The sequence below is a fragment of the Streptopelia decaocto genome (genome assembly GCF_964273445.1).
Source record: "Streptopelia decaocto genome assembly, chromosome: 5".
NCBI lineage: Eukaryota > Metazoa > Chordata > Aves > Columbiformes > Columbidae > Streptopelia > Streptopelia decaocto.
The window spans coordinates 72,746,648-72,765,773 of record NC_138659.1 but is presented as its reverse complement, the minus strand read 5'-3'; the positions used below and the strand labels follow the sequence as shown (position 1 = coordinate 72,765,773).

Sequence of the window (19,126 nt, the reverse complement as noted above, 5' to 3'; positions counted from 1 at the left end):
AAGAGAACACTGTAGCATAATGTAAGTCAAAATGACTAGCATCAACATCAGACTCATAAGATCAACGCTGATGGAGCTGTGAAGCCGCAGCTCCTGCCGGTTCTGACGGTTCTTTCTTATCTGGCACCTCTGACTGCTTGTGTTTCTTATCTGGCTCCTCTGGCTGCTGCGGGGCAAGCAGCGTCTCTGCCCCCTGGCCGTGCGCTGCAGTACCCGAGTTTCCCCACAGGGCGGCAGCACTGAGGCGCGCCGCGGCACCGCATTGGGGCGGCCGGGTGCAGCACCGCGCTTTGTCCACAGGACGGCGACACTGAGACCCGCCGCGGCACAAACGTCATTTCTGTCCCCCCAGAAATCCCGGGTCCCTCCCGCACATCCCATTCACGTGAATACTTCATATAAAAGTGGGAGATCATGAGGATCTTGTCCTCTTTGCCCTTTTTCGTCCCTTCTGCTTATGGCGACATTAGGCGAGTAAGCTTGTGAGGGGGCCAGAGGCAAAGGGACGTGCCCTGAGGAGAACAAATCGAAAGGTTCTTACCTCTGAGAACCCCGCGGGTCACACGGCGTCTCTGCACCGGCACCTGCCCCCGGCCGGCTGGCGCCTCCTGCTCCTCTGCACTCCTCCAGATGCCCTCCTCAGCTTTAATGGGTTTTCCTTTCCCCAAAATATTACTAGACATTTTTGATGGTGACAGCCATGACTCAGATACCTCAGTAGAGAAAAGGAAGTTCCATTTATTTGATGTGTGCTTGCATTTTTCAGCTCAGAATTTAAAAATGCTAATAGAGAGCTTGGCCCTCAATATACTTTTTAACGGAAATTATGTGAATATACTACATATTAGAGCAGCCTCTTGACATCAGGAAGGAGACCTGTCTTAACAGTTATGCTGCTGAAGAACATTAAATGAACAATATACATCTTGTCCTGTTAAAGGGCTTTACAGAAGACCATAATAAAGTTTTCTGTGAGATGTGGCTCTGGGCTGGTTCAGACCATCTCTTCCCCAGTCCATCTCTCCTTTAAGTACCAGAAATAAGCTTCCACACGGACAAGGGGTGGTTTAGGAAAAGTCAACAGACTAGGAGGCATTTATATGAAAAGCACTTAAATTATCTAATCTCTGTAGCTCATTTAAGGACTGCTAGGGAAAGAGAAGGTAGAGATAAAGAAACTTAATGAGGTCAGGCCAAAAAATCAACACATGATCAGCAATCAAATGCTTGCTAACTGCTGCCTGGTCACTATAAGTGATGAGTTTGACAGTTTCTCAAGAAGGGAGACCATTACAAAAATAGTAAGAACGTTCCACTAAAAAAAAAAACCCACTGAGCCAGTATTAAAGCCATAGTAAACAGTGAAAGCCTAGTAAAGCACTGTTAGTCATTGCTAAAGTATCGCTAAGCAACCCTTTAGCCTCCTCAGGTCCAGATCAGCTTAATCACAGCAATAACTCACAGCCCCTCAGCCCTGCTTGCAAGGTTTAGTTTGAAGGGCTGTGTAATTTCCTCTGACACTCGAGTGAGAGTAGCCACTCCAACTCCCAGCCCCTACAGGACTGCAGATCCCAGGGGTTCCAGAAGCCAGGCTGCAGGACACAGCAGCCAACTCATCCTAAAAGACACACAATGTTAATTCATCCTCACACTTCAGTTCTTTGCTGGTTGATAATCAGCAGCTGATACCCATTTCAGTACTGATTTAAAGGAGCTCAGCCTTGTTCTTGCCCAAAGCTAGACTAGCTGCAGTCAAGATTTCTGCTAAAACTGGATTTAACTCCAGTAAAAGACTGAAACCAGGGAACTCCTGGGCACAGACCTCATTGGACTATTGCTCTGAGGTGACAGCTTACTGCTAGGCATTGCTACCATTTCCCATCTTTATTTTGTATGCCATTTACATCTGTACCATCTCAGCAGGACCTCCAAAGTGGTCCTTCCCTGTATATTAGTAATAAATCACCCACCACAGTGAATTCAACCAGGGTGCCAGCCCACTTGGTCTAGTCTCTAAAGCAAGCTCCAAAGAAAGACAAAAGGAATAAGTGACTTGACCATCACCAACCTGATGTGAAACTCAATGTGATGAGAGGTCAATTAGAGAAGAGCACTAATAAACTGATACTTCAAAAAAAGCCAAGGAGCCTGAGAAAAACAAGTTAAGCAAGTCTTGCAGGTATCCCTAGTGCTGCCCACCCTGTGGTCCCAGGCGCTGGGGAAGCAGCATCCGGCAACACATCCACTTTCCCAGACTGCAGCCAACAACACGGGGAGTTCCCAGACACCTTCCCAGCCTTTCTTTGCCTCCATCTGAACGTCATTCTCAGATTAGCATAGCTATACTAACAACCAAGCTCCTCAGCCTACACAGTGCTTTGACAAAGGTACAGCCACTTTCATCTCCAGTCTGACAGATGTGGTTTGTCACCAGCTAGACCCACAGCGTGGTTTTAACGAGCCGTGAGGATTTACTCCTGTAGTTATCTGCTTCCCTTGGCAAGGTGATAATTTCCCGTGAACCAGAATTACTTGTTCACTCCAAAAGTTTAAGTCCATGCCTACAAGAGACATATTTGCTCACAGTAATTTTTATAACAGGAAAATAAAGAGATGGGGGGCAGTATTGCTTTTTAGTGAAATCAGGGTGACAGCTACAGAAATACATACTCAGATATTGCGCCTTTGTCAGAATTACCATTTTAGAGCAGGAAAGAGGCGCCATAGAAGTCAGAAACCATTATATATTATCTTTGCTTGAGGAAGATCCCAAAAAATTCATGCCCTTTCATAGAGGTTGATGTCTGAGGCAGACGGGGCCAGCTCATATACTCTTACTCACATGGATGAAGAAATGCTCTCCCACCAACACGACGGTCTGGGGGAACTCCTCACTAATTTAAACAATTCATCTCCCAGCTCACGAAGAAAGAGTTCCTTTCTTTACTTCCTGAAAAGACAATGCACATAAGCAACATACAAGGTGGTTTAGCTTCATTACAGCGACTGCTCCAGATGCTCCCTGAGGGAAAGGAACCAAGAGCAACCCCAGTGAGGGCTCTGCCCAGCTCCCACAGCGCCCAGACACAGCAAACAGAACCACCAAGGGATGAACAGGCCCAGGGCCACCCAAGGAACCCAGTCAGGAGCAAATGCAGACAGGAACAGACAAGCCACAACACATACGCAAGGGGCCATCCAGGAGACACCTACCGACAGCATCAGTCCAAGGAGCACAGGCAACAACAAGGCTGCAGACCAGCACTCCTGCAGCAGAGCTCAAAGAGCAGGTGAGAGCCCTGGGCTGAGCTTAAATAGGATCCAGGGCCTGTGGTCAGGCTGTGGGTGAGGTCCCAGGTGAAGCTGTTCAGACCCATTAAGTCCACCTGACACATAGACCTGCTGGTATACGGTGGATTAAGCCATACTGATTTATTCCTGTGTAAGACCAAAAGCAGACACCCGTCACATATCAGAACATCTCCCAAAACAACCCCATGATAAAATCCTTTGGCTTCCCTGAACCGTGGGTCTCTGGTTGTGAGCAGCCCATTCTCAGGTTAGACCTCGCCTTGCCTGATGAAAATGCTGGGCTGACAACAGGCAGTGGCAGTGCAGATAGATTTTATGTTTTTTTCTGAGTTCCCAAATTTCTCAGGTTAATGCCACCCCAGAAAAAGCACATCACGCAGTTTAAAAACTAAGCCGCCTCCAGTTGAATTTACTTTCCCGCACACCAGCTCCCCTGGGGCAGAGCTCTGAGGAACAGAAATGCCTGGCTTTAGACAGTCAGATTTGAATAAGGCCGTGATAAATTTTTTTTTCCTAAAATCCAGCATGTATAGACAGTGTAGCCCACCCTTCCTTTCACGTCTTCCCTATCTGAGGCTGAGCCATCTTCCTTATATTATCATCTGGTGCTATGGTACAGCACAATTATTTGTTACCCACTAGCAGTGCCAAAGAGAACACTGTAGCATAATGTAAGTCAAAATGACTAGCATCAAAATCAGACTCATAAGATCAACGCTGACGGAGCTGTGAAGCCGCAGCTCCTGCCGGTTCTGACGGTTCTTTCTTATCTGGCACCTCCGACTGCTTGTGTTTCTTATCTGGCACCTCTGGCTGCTTCGGGTCAAGCAGCGTCTCTGCCCCCTGGCCGTGCGCTGCAGTACCAGAGTTTCGCCACAGGGCGGCAGCACTGAGGCGCGCCGCGGCACCCCATTGGGGCGGCCGGGTGCAGCACCGCGCTTTGTCCACAGGACGGCGACACTGAGACCCGCCGCGGCACAAATGGCATTTCTGTCCCCCCAGAAATCCTGGGTCCCTCCTGAACTCCTGGGTCCCTCCGGAACTCCTGGGTCCCCCTCCGGAACTCCTGGGTCCCCCTCCGGAACTCCTGGGTCCCCCTCCGGAACTCCTGGGGGAAAAAAACAGGCCCCTGGCGGTGGGGGGCTGTGCTGGTTTTGTTACAAAACAAGTTTCTCTTTTAGTGAATTTGCCTGTCAGCTAAAGTTTCATATTAGCTGCATTTTCCTGGAGAACCAGATACGTGTTGTGGTAAACAGAGCAATGGAATGCTAACTTGTTGCTAAGGACAGATTCACATCTTGCAAGAGGGGCAACAAGAAACAGGTGACCGAGAAACTGACCAACTGTGTATAACATCCCATTCACGTGAATACTTCATATAAAAGTGGGAGATCATGAGGATCTTGTCCTCCTAATGGATATTGGTCTCGAAATTGTAGCCTGGGAAATGAAACGATATGCTGGAAGAATCGAAGCAAAGCAAACCCCTTGGAGGAAATGGGGGATTTAAGGAGATCTTGGCAGAATCCTGGCTCTACCGATGTCAACGAACCACGGAAAGCCCCCGATGGATTATTTTGGATATGTGGGAACAGAGCTTAGGACGAGTTAATGCCTAAATGGAGAGGGTCTTGTACAATAGGGATAATTCAACCAGCATTTTTCCTTTTCCCAAAGGAAAAAGGGAGTCACCTGGGGAAACCTCTGTACGAAACTTTAAAGAGAGAGAAGAGCGGTTTAACAAATGTCCCCAGAGGAGGAACGCAAACTTGGAAAGATGATGAATGGCCTGCGAAAAGGATAATTGAATACTATGATCCAGCCACCTGGGCCCAAGATGGAAGCTGGGGATACCGTACCCCAATATACATGCTAAACCGAATTATCCGGTTGCAAGCAGTGGTTGAAATAAGAAGCAACCGGACAGCTGAGGCACTGAATCTCATAGCGAGACAGCTGTCTCAGACCAGGGCTGCAGCGGACCAAAATCGGGTAGCCTTAGATTATCTTTTAGCTGAAGAAGGGGGTGTCTGTGGGAAACGGAATACTTCTGAGTGTTGTTTAGAAACAGATGGTAATGGGGAAGCTATCATGAAAATAGCAGAGGAGATAAAACGAGTTGCGCATGTCCCAGTACAGAAATGGAATTCTATACTTACCGGCCATTGGTGGGATCACTTCTTTGGGGGAGCTGTTTGTACCGTGTATGATCCCGTGCTTTATTCGGTTAATACATTCAGTACTCCAAGCCATGCAAATCTCAGCCGTGCCTATAGATCCTGAAATGGCAACAAAAGGAACATCGTGTCATTTACACGTGCACGTACCACCACCCCCCAAAAGTGGGGGGCTCCCCTAGGAAAACAAAGCGGGGGCAGCGCCCCAAACAGCCGCAGCCCCCGGCCCACAGGCCGGCAGCTGCCCCCCGGCACGGCAATGCTGCTGGCCAGCCTGAGCAGGGAGCTGTTCGTGCCGGCCAATATCGATACCCCCCTTCACTCTCTCGCGGGAGAGCAAGTTCTTCAGCTTTCTGGGCAGAAGTCCCTGGAGGTAAAGGTTCAGCTCCCATTACCTGCTGGGCAGCCGTCCCCGCACGCCCGCCTTCACGTACCCCTTGCTTTACGCAAAGCTGCTTCCATCAGTGACCCAGGAGTCTTCGGCATCCTCCAGCGGCCGGTCCTTTCAATCCGCTCCTGCTGTTGCCGAGCATTCGTGGGCCACTGACTGCAGGACGGATCCACTGAGGAAAGAAGCCGCGCCGACAACGTTAGCAGTAGCAATATTTACGTCATTAAACGTTCTAAGGAGGCACCGAGGGAGGGATGTTGTCTGCACACAAACGGGGACCTGACCCCCGTCGGGGGGACGGACGCTGACACGCGGAGACCTGACTGCGAACCCCGCGGGTCACACAGCGTCTCTGCCCCCTGGCAGCTTCTCTTCACAAGCGAGAAGAGAAAACAGGGACAGGGATCTGAAAAAACAAGGCAGAGAACACAGCAGCTGGGGGGACAGAGGAAAAGAGGCCGGAAGAGCACCGAGGAACAGGGCAGAGGAAGAAACAAATCGGCGCGGCGGGGCGGAGACGGAGGAAAAAAGCCCAGCACGGTCAATGGGACAGAGAGGAACGCGGCCACGGGCAGGGAGCGGGACACGGGGACGCAGCGAGAAACCACGGGACGCGGGGAGGTACCAAAACGTCGGCAAAAAAGACTCTTGAACACTGTTCTGAAAGTGTTAAACGGCAGGCAATTTCAATACAGCGCACCGCACGCTCAAGGATCGCCCCTGTAATCAAGCGTGCATGTGACTCACGCTTCTTGGTATTCATTACGTCTACCTATTGGATATTCATTTGCTCCCAGCGCTTAGTTAATGCATTAAACGGAAGCTCTTTCCATAACCCCACCCTTCGCTGGCAGTCCATCCTTGGTGTGCCAGCGTGTCCACCAAGGGTCTCCAGCGGTCCCCGGTGCCCCCCCGCCCCGGTGTCGGCTTCTCGACCTCATTTCTTGAGCACGCCCACTGTCATTTTGTGCTGCTACTCAAGTAGCTCCTTCTCCATTCAGTGGAACGTTCCATTTTCCCAGCCTGCGAGCCAACCACATCCCGCTTTGCGCCACCTCCAGTCCCTGTAGAGCCAGTTTTTCTCTGTTCGGTTTCTGTTACGTTAGGCCTGGTCTTGCTACCTTATGCCGAGGGCTTTCTAAAAGATTTTTGTCCCTCCTATCAACGGGAAGCAAGAGGGAGAGCAACAGGCAAAACCGATGGCAGAGCGAGAGAGACCGCGGGGAGCACAGGGGGCTGGAGGAAGAAAGAGAGGAATGAGGAGCCCGCCCGAGAGACGGAGGGCAGGCAAAAAACAACAAAAAAAGAGAAAAACGGGGCGGGGGGCAGCACGAAGGCTCAGAACAGGAACGAGGACAGGAACAGCGCCGTACAGAACGAAGAACGCCAGCAACGCTGAGCACGACAAAGGCACAGAGAGAGAAGACGAAGGGAGGGAGGAAGGAAAGAGAAAGACAGGAAGATGGGGGACAGAGCAGCACGTACAGACACAGAGAGGAAGAGAACAGCGGGGGGACGGACACACACGAGAGCGCAGCGGGGGGACGGACACACACGAGAGCGCAGCGGGGGGACGGACACACACGAGAGCGCAGCGGGGACAAGAGAACAGCGGGGACAAGAACGGGCCAGAGAAAGCGTGGGGAAAAAGGAGACGGAGGGGCAGGGAGGCACCAGGACACAGAAGCCGGGGACGAGGCCCGAGGGCCAGGGACTCACAGCGGCTCTCGCTTTCGGTGGCTGCCAGGAGGCTTCTAACAGCTCAGACGCTCCTGTCCCCTCCTCTCCTCCCTCAGGGCGCTCGGCCGTCCTCAGCCTAGGAGAACACGGTGGGGTGTCAGGGCTGCTACGAGACGAGGCTTCGGGGACACGGAGCCTCGCTGGCTCGCTCGCCACGCAGCCGTCCCGCTCCGGGATACGCGCACGGACCTGCCGCGCACGTTGACGGCCTGGCCCGCTGCACGCCACGCAGAGGGACCCTTCGCCACCCGGAGAGAGGGGCTCCCTCTCTTGCCCGCCGCAGGAAGCAGACGTCGGGCCGACGGACCCGCATTTCTTCCTCTTTACCTCTCCGGCTCCAGCCGCGGCAGCAACCGTCCCTTTTCCCGACGCGCTGCCAGACGAGCCTCGCCAGCCCGAGGCGGGCGCAGCCGACGGCATCCCCGGGGTGGCAGCGAACGGCCGCATCCTCAGCGTGGCCTCTGGGAGCGGGAAAGAAGAAGCAGCAGCCGTTAGCACCGTAGCTCACCCCTGCCTGAGCCTGCTCCTTCCGCACGGGCCACCGGAGAGGTGCCGAGGGCCGGCCTGCCGCCTTCACCGTGGGGCTCGGGAGCGGCCCGGGAACACGGGACGGGTTCGCAGGAGCTGCCGCGGCTGGGGGCGGCTGCACGGGGCGAGCGGGGCCGCGGGAGGAGGCTCAGGGGGAGCTCTGGCGAGCTGGGGACGCACCCGGCATCTGCCCCCGGCCGGCTGGCGCCTCCTGCTCCTCTGCGGCACGATGGGGACGGAGGACGGCGCCGCGTCTCCCACCCGGGCGCTGCTCCCCACCTGGAGCATCCCCGTTCCATTCCCCGCCTGGACTGGGGCGTCTGCTGAGCATCGGGCGTTCACAGCTCCGCCTCTGAAAAACAGAAATTCCAAATTAGAGTTCAGCGGCTGAAAAAAATAGAGCAGGAGAAAGCAGAGGAACTAGTCAGGAGAAGGGACAGGAGAGCAGCTGAGCTAACGCAGGATTCCAGGGAAATGGGCTGCCTCGAAACGCAAGGCAGCCTTGAGAAACCAGAGCGACTGGAGCAACGCCAGACGGCATTAAGACAAACTGACACCGTTTAGGACACGCTCAGTATAAAAGCAAACACTCCCACTGGTGCGGGAAAGCATCTCGCGCCTTCCCCGCAGCAGCGCCACAGAAGACAGCCCTGTGAGGCCACGGGACGGGCTCGTACTGAAACGGAGCAATAAGCGAGACAGCAGAGTCAATGACACTGCTGAGCAGGCAATGTTTCTTTCATCAGCACTGCGGAGCTCCAGGGGTCGTCCTCTGTAAGTGCTCCCACGACTGGATGCTCTTGCATTGCTTATAGTCACACAACTGCTACATATTCATTACAATTTTGGGGAATTTTAAACATACAATATATCTAGCCTAAGAAATTACTGATTATGTCAGTTATAAATGTTTCATTTCCCACTGACAATACATCTATTAGTTAAATAGAAACTAAGCACTCTGCTTCTAAACAATGTGTTACTTAACCTTCCGTCTCCCTCCTCTCATGCAGAAGGATCTAAAAGGTGAAAAATATCCCCTCAGCGTGCAGGGGGTCAGAAAGCATTTCCCTCACATCAACTGGTTAATGAGGGGATGAGTTCTATAACTTCATCACAGCATACATTAACTTGGCAGCTTCTCTTGAATTCCCCCCTTTGCAATATACTTGCAAATTCTTTGACAGTATAAATCTACAAAATATTATCATCTCGTGCTGTGGTACAGCACAATTATTTGTTACCCACTAGCAGCGCCAAAGAGAACACTGTAGCATAATGTAAGTCAAAATGACTAGCATCAACATCAGACTCATAAGATCAACGCTGATGGAGCTGTGAAGCCGCAGCTCCTGCCGGTTCTGACGGTTCTTTCTTATCTGGCACCTCTGACTGCTTGTGTTTCTTATCTGGCTCCTCTGGCTGCTGCGGGGCAAGCAGCGTCTCTGCCCCCTGGCCGTGCGCTGCAGTACCCGAGTTTCCCCACAGGGCGGCAGCACTGAGGCGCGCCGCGGCACCGCATTGGGGCGGCCGGGTGCAGCACCGCGCTTTGTCCACAGGACGGCGACACTGAGACCCGCCGCGGCACAAACGTCATTTCTGTCCCCCCAGAAATCCCGGGTCCCTCCCGCACATCCCATTCACGTGAATACTTCATATAAAAGTGGGAGATCATGAGGATCTTGTCCTCTTTGCCCTTTTTCGTCCCTTCTGCTTATGGCGACATTAGGCGAGTAAGCTTGTGAGGGGGCCAGAGGCAAAGGGACGTGCCCTGAGGAGAACAAATCGAAAGGTTCTTACCTCTGAGAACCCCGCGGGTCACACGGCGTCTCTGCACCGGCACCTGCCCCCGGCCGGCTGGCGCCTCCTGCTCCTCTGCACTCCTCCAGATGCCCTCCTCAGCTTTAATGGGTTTTCCTTTCCCCAAAATATTACTAGACATTTTTGATGGTGACAGCCATGACTCAGATACCTCAGTAGAGAAAAGGAAGTTCCATTTATTTGATGTGTGCTTGCATTTTTCAGCTCAGAATTTAAAAATGCTAATAGAGAGCTTGGCCCTCAATATACTTTTTAACGGAAATTATGTGAATATACTACATATTAGAGCAGCCTCTTGACATCAGGAAGGAGACCTGTCTTAACAGTTATGCTGCTGAAGAACATTAAATGAACAATATACATCTTGTCCTGTTAAAGGGCTTTACAGAAGACCATAATAAAGTTTTCTGTGAGATGTGGCTCTGGGCTGGTTCAGACCATCTCTTCCCCAGTCCATCTCTCCTTTAAGTACCAGAAATAAGCTTCCACACGGACAAGGGGTGGTTTAGGAAAAGTCAACAGACTAGGAGGCATTTATATGAAAAGCACTTAAATTATCTAATCTCTGTAGCTCATTTAAGGACTGCTAGGGAAAGAGAAGGTAGAGATAAAGAAACTTAATGAGGTCAGGCCAAAAAATCAACACATGATCAGCAATCAAATGCTTGCTAACTGCTGCCTGGTCACTATAAGTGATGAGTTTGACAGTTTCTCAAGAAGGGAGACCATTACAAAAATAGTAAGAACGTTCCACTAAAAAAAAAAACCCACTGAGCCAGTATTAAAGCCATAGTAAACAGTGAAAGCCTAGTAAAGCACTGTTAGTCATTGCTAAAGTATCGCTAAGCAACCCTTTAGCCTCCTCAGGTCCAGATCAGCTTAATCACAGCAATAACTCACAGCCCCTCAGCCCTGCTTGCAAGGTTTAGTTTGAAGGGCTGTGTAATTTCCTCTGACACTCGAGTGAGAGTAGCCACTCCAACTCCCAGCCCCTACAGGACTGCAGATCCCAGGGGTTCCAGAAGCCAGGCTGCAGGACACAGCAGCCAACTCATCCTAAAAGACACACAATGTTAATTCATCCTCACACTTCAGTTCTTTGCTGGTTGATAATCAGCAGCTGATACCCATTTCAGTACTGATTTAAAGGAGCTCAGCCTTGTTCTTGCCCAAAGCTAGACTAGCTGCAGTCAAGATTTCTGCTAAAACTGGATTTAACTCCAGTAAAAGACTGAAACCAGGGAACTCCTGGGCACAGACTGTGGATTGTCTGGATTTAGAGTTAATAAGTTAGTTTGTTGTATGTTTGCCGTGTGTGTGAGGCTAAGTGTTGCCATAGTTACGAAGTACGGGGGAGGCGGTGCCTGTACCCTGAGGCGGGAAGCAGTTTGTGACTATGAAGTGGCAGTCTTCTTGTTATGCGAATACTGCCTGACCAGTGTTCCCGCCGGGGATGGCCAGCCTCCTGTCTGTTAAGGTGATTAGCCAATTAGCATAAGACACGCACGCCTTTTGATGTATAAATGCGGACATTTTGAATAATAAAGGTGGATACTATGCTTGTATCAAGTGGCGTCCCCGTCTCTCAATCGCGATAAATTGGTAATCCTCGACGTGATCTTCAGTGAAGAAACCGCCAGAGGCAGAAAACCACCTATCTGGTGGCATGTCGCGAGTCCCGCAGAACGTGGAATGAGCTGCTGAAAGGAAGCAGGATAAGCCGGCCGGCCAAACAATCACCCCCGTCTAGAACGAGAGGTGAGCTGCGGGAAACTAAAAAATGGGGAATCAGGAGTCTTCCCCTGAGAGAGACGTTTATGAACTAATGAAAGCGGAGTCTTCCCCTGAGAGAGATGTTTATGAATTAATGAAAGCTCTCCTTAAGAAACACGGGAGGGAGACGCTTTCAGGACAAGATCTTGAGCTAATCCTTAAATGGGCGCAGGTTGAGATTCCTACAGTGACTGCTGTTTCTATTTTTACGCGTGAATTTTGGGACGAAGTGGGGATAAAGTTATGGGACGCAGCCACCTCGGGAAATGAGGAAGCGCAGCGTATGCTCCCCAGCTGGAGAAAAATTTCTGAAACTGTAAAGGCACAAGAGCAAAATCAGCGAGACTCCGAGGAGGGAGTTCAGTTGCCCCCCCCATTCCGCCCGGCGGCTGTTTTGTCTCAGCCACTTCCTTCCTGTGCTGCTACCGCCACCGCGGCTGCCGCTGCTTCTGCGCCGCCGCCCTATTCTCTCTCGCATGCACCTTCTGCGCCGTCATTAGCTTGTGCTGCTGGATATCCCCCGGAGGATGATCCCTTTGACCCGGGTCCGATTGACCCTGAAAAGAAACCTGATCTTTTTCCCCCTGATCCTCATGAGGTTTGGGGAAAAATTAAGCGCCAAGCGATAAACGAGGGGGAGTTGGAGATAGCCAGAATTATAGTAGCCCCCGTTATATATCAAGGACGGGGGGGGGGCTCAGGCTCAGTGGGAAGCTCTTTCTTTTTCGGTTATTAAGGAGTTGCGCCGTACAGTTACTGAACATGGATTGTCTTCCCCTTATTTTGCAAGCCTTTTATCTTCTGTATTTGATACGTATGTTATGACCCCACATGATTTAAAATCCCTTGCGCGGTTGTTATTAACCCCAACGCAATATACAATGTGGGAGTCTCAGTGGAGAACGGGATTGCAAACAATTTTGCAGGGTTATGTAGGACATGCTAATGCCGCCTTAGCTGCATTAACTATAGAACACCTCATGGGAATTGGGCAGCATTCTGATCCGGCTGGCCAAGCTAGGGATATCCCCCGGGAGGCTTTAGAAGCAATTCGGGAGGAAGCAAAAAAGGCCCTGTTAAAGAGTCCCTGACTCTAGTAAACCTCAAAAAGCCTTTGTTAGCATTACCCAAGAATCTCGCGAGCCGTATATGCAGTTTATAGATAGATTAAAACAAGCCTTAGAGCGGCAAGTTGATAACGTACAAGCTCGGGAGATTCTGCTCCTCAAATTGGCTGTGGAAAATGCTAACGCTGATTGTAAAAAACTCTTAAAATCTCTTCCAAATCAGAACCCTACTTTAATTGAAATGGTGGAAGCCTGTAACAGAATTGGCACTATGGAGCATAAATATGAGGCAATGGCCGCTGCTTTTGCGGCCATGCGCGGCCCGATGGGCGCCAATCCACAGCGAAACTGCTATGAGTGTGGAAAACCGGGACATCTTAAAAAAGACTGTTTTAGTGCCAAACGACCCCAAACACCTGGGGTTTGTCCCAAGTGCCAAAAAGGGCGCCACTATGCCAATCAATGTCGATCTAAATATGACTTCCAAGGACGTCCCATACCGGGAAACCGATCGCAGAGCGCGGGACCGCGGCGCGCACAGACACAAGTTCCGCGGCCAGTCTCCATCCAGCAACAGCAGGGAGCGCAGGAAACAGGAGTGTTTCCAGCCTCCGTCCAGCAACAGCAGGGAGCGCAGGCCTGGACCTGGCAACCACCCACACAGTAACGCTACTTGATTCCTCTATTCACTTACTGCCTACTAAAGTTGCAGGTCCTTTACCTCCTCGAACACAAGCATTATTATTAGGAAGGTCATCTGCCACTCTGTCAGGACTTTTTGTATTGCCTGGAGTAATTGATCCTGACAGTAATTCAGAAATCAAAATTATGGCTTGGACCCCGTTTCCTCCTTGTACAGTGCCAGAGGGAAGTTGTATTGCACAATTAATACTGATTCCTAAGGAAGATTATGCTCCAATTTTTGATCAATCGCTCCCGCAAAGACAGGGAAATTTTGGATCTACGGGAGAACCACTAATTTTATGGGTTCAAGCCATTTCACAAAAACGTCCTATATGCCAATGCACCCTTATTCGTGGAGGTCAGCAAGTTGTGTTAAGTGGAATTATTGATACAGGTGCAGATGTTACAGTTATTTCTCAAGCAAAGTGGCCTTCTAAGTGGCCTTTAGCTGATGTCTCTCAGACATTAGCAGGAATCGGGGGGTATGGAGCTAGTCGCCAAAGTGCAGAAATAATACAAGTTCAAAATTCAGAAGGACAAGTTGCCTCAGTCAAACCGTTCATCTTACCAGTACCTATGGTCTTGTGGGGGCGCGATGTCTTGTCCCAGTGGGGGATGTCTATTCAGACACATTTTTAGGTGGGGCCATTGAGGGGCGTGAAACCCTAAAGTTAACTTGGAAAACGGAAGCTCCTATTTGGGTTGATCAATGGCCCCTGCCACTGGAAAAACTTCGCGCCCTCCAAGATATAGTTAATGAACAATTATCTATGGGACATATTGTGCCCTCTATGAGTCCCTGGAACTCGCCTGTTTTTGTTATTAAAAAACCGACTGGCAAGTGGCGCTTGCTCCATGACCTCCGAAAAATTAATGACGCTATGGAAGACATGGGAGCCCTGCAACCCGGGCTTCCGTCACCTACCATGATCCCTCGAGATTGGCATTTAACTATTATAGATCTCAAAGATTGTTTTTTCAATATTCCATTGCATCCGGATGATGCTTCTAAATTTGCCTTTTCGGTCCCTAGCGTCAACATGCAGGCTCCTTTACAAAGATACCAGTGGGTTGTGCTACCGCAGGGAATGAAAAATAGTCCCACAATATGCCAATGGTATGTGGCGAAAATACTTAGTCCTGTTAGAACTGTGGTACCTGCTGTATTGTTATATCATTACATGGATGACATTCTAGTGGCAGCACAACACCATGAGGTCATGGAGAAAGCTGTAGCCCTTGTCATGGCTGCTGTAAAAACAGCAGGCCTTTGTATTGCACCAGAAAAAATTCAAAAAATACCACCTTGGAAATATTTAGGATGGCGTATAAGGGCTCAGACTATTACTCCGCAACCTTTACAAATACAGGTGAATATAAAGAATTTACATGATGTGCAAAAACTGTTAGGAACAATTAATTGGGTTAGACCATTGTTAGGAATCACTAATGCGGATCTTTGTTCCTTATTCGAAATGCTTAAAGGAAGTTCAGATTTAAACGCTCCACGAAGTCTCAGTCCTGAGGCCGTAGCTTCCTTGCATAAAGTTGCAGCAGCAATTACCTCTAGACAAGCGCATCGGTGGGAACCAGAATTGCCTTTTCAATTAATCATCCTTAACCCTGTTCGACAGCCTCATGCACTTATTTTTCAATGGGATTGCCAGAAAACGGACCCTTTATTGATTATTGAATGGATTTTCTTACCTAACCAAGCCACAAAAACGATTTCTACCCAGCATGAGATGTTTGCATCTTTAATCATCAGGGCTCGACAGCGATTACTTACCCTGGCGGGCACGGACTTTATTCTTATATGTATGCCAGTAACAAATGTTTACCTGCAGTGGTTACAACAGCAATCAGACGCATTGGGTATAGCTCTAGCTAATTATTCAGGTCAGCTTACTTCTCATCCGCCTTCTCATAAATTGTTAAATGTTGATTTTCACCTTTTACCTATTCCAAAGCGGAGTGACCAACCTTTACAAGCCTTTACTGTTTTTACAGATGGCTCTGGGAGATCTTACAGGTCGGTTATTCTTTGGTGGAATGGTCAATGTCAACGGTGGGAATCTGATATTGAAATTGTACAGGGTTCTCCTCAAATAGTGGAGTTGTCTGCAGTTGTTCGAGTCTTTCGCAAATGGTCTGTTCCTCTTAATATAATTACTGATTCTGCTTATGTTGCAGGAATTGTTAGTCGAGCAGAAGCTTCTGTGCTACGAGATGTCTCTCATACGGCACTGTTTAATTTGCTGCAAGAACTTATTTTTCTGTTAAATTCCCGTCTTCACCCTTATTTTATTATGCATGTTAGATCTCACACTTCTCTACCAGGTTTTATAGTAGAAGGAAACCGGCAGGCTGATATGCTGACGTTACCAGTACAGGTATTACCAGACCGTGTAGCGCAAGCTAAACTTAGTCATTCTTTTTTTCACCAAAACGCTGGAGGCCTAAAACGCCAGTTCAATCTTACTTTACAACAAGCTAATAATATTATTGCGGTGTGTCCTGATTGTCAAAGACATTCTTTTCCTTCCATAGCTGGAGGAGTCAATCCTAGAGGTTTACAGAGTCTTCAACTCTGGCAAACAGATGTCACCCATTTTGCTGAATTTGGTCGTTTAAAGTATATTCATTGCTCTATTGACACTTTTTCTGGAGCTTTGTTCGCCTCGTGCCATACTGGTGAAAAAGCACGCGATGTGCGGAAACACTTAATGCGTGCTTTTTCTACCCTGGGGATACCTTCCCAAATTAAAACAGATAATGGTCCTGCATATATCTCTCAATCAATAAAAACCTTTTTTGCCACTTGGGGAATTTCTCACATCACAGGCATCCCTCATTCTCCTACGGGTCAAGCTTTGATAGAACGTTCTCACCAAACTTTAAAACGTTTATTATTAAAACAAAAAGGGGGAATAGGGGCTGCTACGCCAGAGGAGCGAATACAGAAAGCCTTGTATGTTTTTAATTTTTTGAATTGTTCTCTATTAGATAATAATCCTCCAGTAGTTCGCCATTTTAGTACAAACAACCTTTTTGAACCCAAGGTTAAGCCGTCAGTGTTGATTCGGGACCCAGAAACAGGTAAGATAATGGGACCCTATCCCCTTGTTACATGGGGAAGAGGTTATGCTTGTGTTTCTACAGAAAGAGGCCCTCGCTGGATCCCGGCTAAAAACGTGAGACCTTTCCGAGAGACACTACAGCAGTCTCCTGAAGATATTCCTGGTCCTGATCTCGCGACTGATACAGAAGACACTACTGATTAGTAATTGAATGAACTTTGTTTTAGAGGTCATGAAAATGGGCGAAATATTTGCTTGAACAAGGAGTTTCTATTCTCTTAATGATTTGTACATTGTTGGTGGTGGTTTCGTGTGTGTTCTTTAGTATAGAGGTGTTGGTGAGACAGGATGTCCTCGAGTTGGTCGGTTACCGACCTTGGGAGGAACCAGTTAATTAAAATAAAATAAAAAAGGGGGAGATGTGGATTGTCTGGATTTAGAGTTAATAAGTTAGTTTGTTGTATGTTTGCCGTGTGTGTGAGGCTAAGTGTTGCCATAGTTACGAAGTACGGGGGAGGCGGTGCCTGTACCCTGAGGCGGGAAGCAGTTTGTGACTATGAAGTGGCAGTCTTCTTGTTATGCGAATACTGCCTGACCAGTGTTCCCGCCGGGGATGGCCAGCCTCCTGTCTGTTAAGGTGATTAGCCAATTAGCATAAGACACGCACGCCTTTTGATGTATAAATGCGGACATTTTGAATAATAAAGGTGGATACTATGCTTGTATCAAGTGGCGTCCCCGTCTCTCAATCGCGATAACAGACCTCATTGGACTATTGCTCTGAGGTGACAGCTTACTGCTAGGCATTGCTACCATTTCCCATCTTTATTTTGTATGCCATTTACATCTGTACCATCTCAGCAGGACCTCCAAAGTGGTCCTTCCCTGTATATTAGTAATAAATCACCCACCACAGTGAATTCAACCAGGGTGCCAGCCCACTTGGTCTAGTCTCTAAAGCAAGCTCCAAAGAAAGACAAAAGGAATAAGTGACTTGACCATCACCAACCTGATGTGAAACTCAATGTGATGAGAGGTCAATTAGAGAAGAGCACTAATAAACTGATACTTCAAAAAAAGCCAAGGAGCCTGAGAAAAACAAGTTAAGCAAGTCTTGCAGGTATCCCTAGTGCTGCCCACCCTGTGGTCCCAGGCGCTGGGGAAGCAGCATCCGGCAACACATCCACTTTCCCAGACTGCAGCCAACAACACGGGGAGTTCCCAGACACCTTCCCAGCCTTTCTTTGCCTCCATCTGAACGTCATTCTCAGATTAGCATAGCTATACTAACAACCAAGCTCCTCAGCCTACACAGTGCTTTGACAAAGGTACAGCCACTTTCATCTCCAGTCTGACAGATGTGGTTTGTCACCAGCTAGACCCACAGCGTGGTTTTAACGAGCCGTGAGGATTTACTCCTGTAGTTATCTGCTTCCCTTGGCAAGGTGATAATTTCCCGTGAACCAGAATTACTTGTTCACTCCAAAAGTTTAAGTCCATGCCTACAAGAGACATATTTGCTCACAGTAATTTTTATAACAGGAAAATAAAGAGATGGGGGGCAGTATTGCTTTTTAGTGAAATCAGGGTGACAGCTACAGAAATACATACTCAGATATTGCGCCTTTGTCAGAATTACCATTTTAGAGCAGGAAAGAGGCGCCATAGAAGTCAGAAACCATTATATATTATCTTTGCTTGAGGAAGATCCCAAAAAATTCATGCCCTTTCATAGAGGTTGATGTCTGAGGCAGACGGGGCCAGCTCATATACTCTTACTCACATGGATGAAGAAATGCTCTCCCACCAACACGACGGTCTGGGGGAACTCCTCACTAATTTAAACAATTCATCTCCCAGCTCACGAAGAAAGAGTTCCTTTCTTTACTTCCTGAAAAGACAATGCACATAAGCAACATACAAGGTGGTTTAGCTTCATTACAGCGACTGCTCCAGATGCTCCCTGAGGGAAAGGAACCAAGAGCAACCCCAGTGAGGGCTCTGCCCAGCTCCCACAGCGCCCAGACACAGCAAACAGAACCACCAAGGGATGAACAGGCCCAGGGCCACCCAAGGAACCCAGTCAGGAGCAAATGCAGACAGGAACAGACAAGCCACAACACATACGCAAGGGGCCATCCAGGAGACACCTACCGACAGCATCAGTCCAAGGAGCACAGGCAACAACAAGGCTGCAGACCAGCACTCCTGCAGCAGAGCTCAAAGAGCAGGTGAGAGCCCTGGGCTGAGCTTAAATAGGATCCAGGGCCTGTGGTCAGGCTGTGGGTGAGGTCCCAGGTGAAGCTGTTCAGACCCATTAAGTCCACCTGACACATAGACCTGCTGGTATACGGTGGATTAAGCCATACTGATTTATTCCTGTGTAAGACCAAAAGCAGACACCCGTCACATATCAGAACATCTCCCAAAACAACCCCATGATAAAATCCTTTGGCTTCCCTGAACCGTGGGTCTCTGGTTGTGAGCAGCCCATTCTCAGGTTAGACCTCGCCTTGCCTGATGAAAATGCTGGGCTGACAACAGGCAGTGGCA

General features: G+C 49.1%; 2 long non-coding RNA genes across 2 annotated transcripts; both read right to left on the bottom strand.

Annotated features, from left to right (window-relative positions):
• Positions 1-289: 289 nt before the first annotated feature.
• On the bottom strand, positions 290-3,369 carry LOC309439897. The gene is made up of 3 exons (XR_014184081.1): positions 3,214-3,369; positions 2,843-2,950; positions 290-713 (listed from the first exon to the last, which is right to left on the bottom strand). It is a non-coding gene; the product is annotated as an uncharacterized lncRNA (long non-coding RNA).
• A 6,327-nt stretch (positions 3,370-9,696) lies between these two features.
• On the bottom strand, positions 9,697-18,883 carry LOC309440332. Its single transcript, XR_014184171.1, has 3 exons — positions 18,728-18,883; positions 18,357-18,464; positions 9,697-10,120 (listed from the first exon to the last, which is right to left on the bottom strand). It is a non-coding gene; the product is annotated as an uncharacterized lncRNA (long non-coding RNA).
• Between the last annotated feature and the right edge of the window lie 243 nt (positions 18,884-19,126).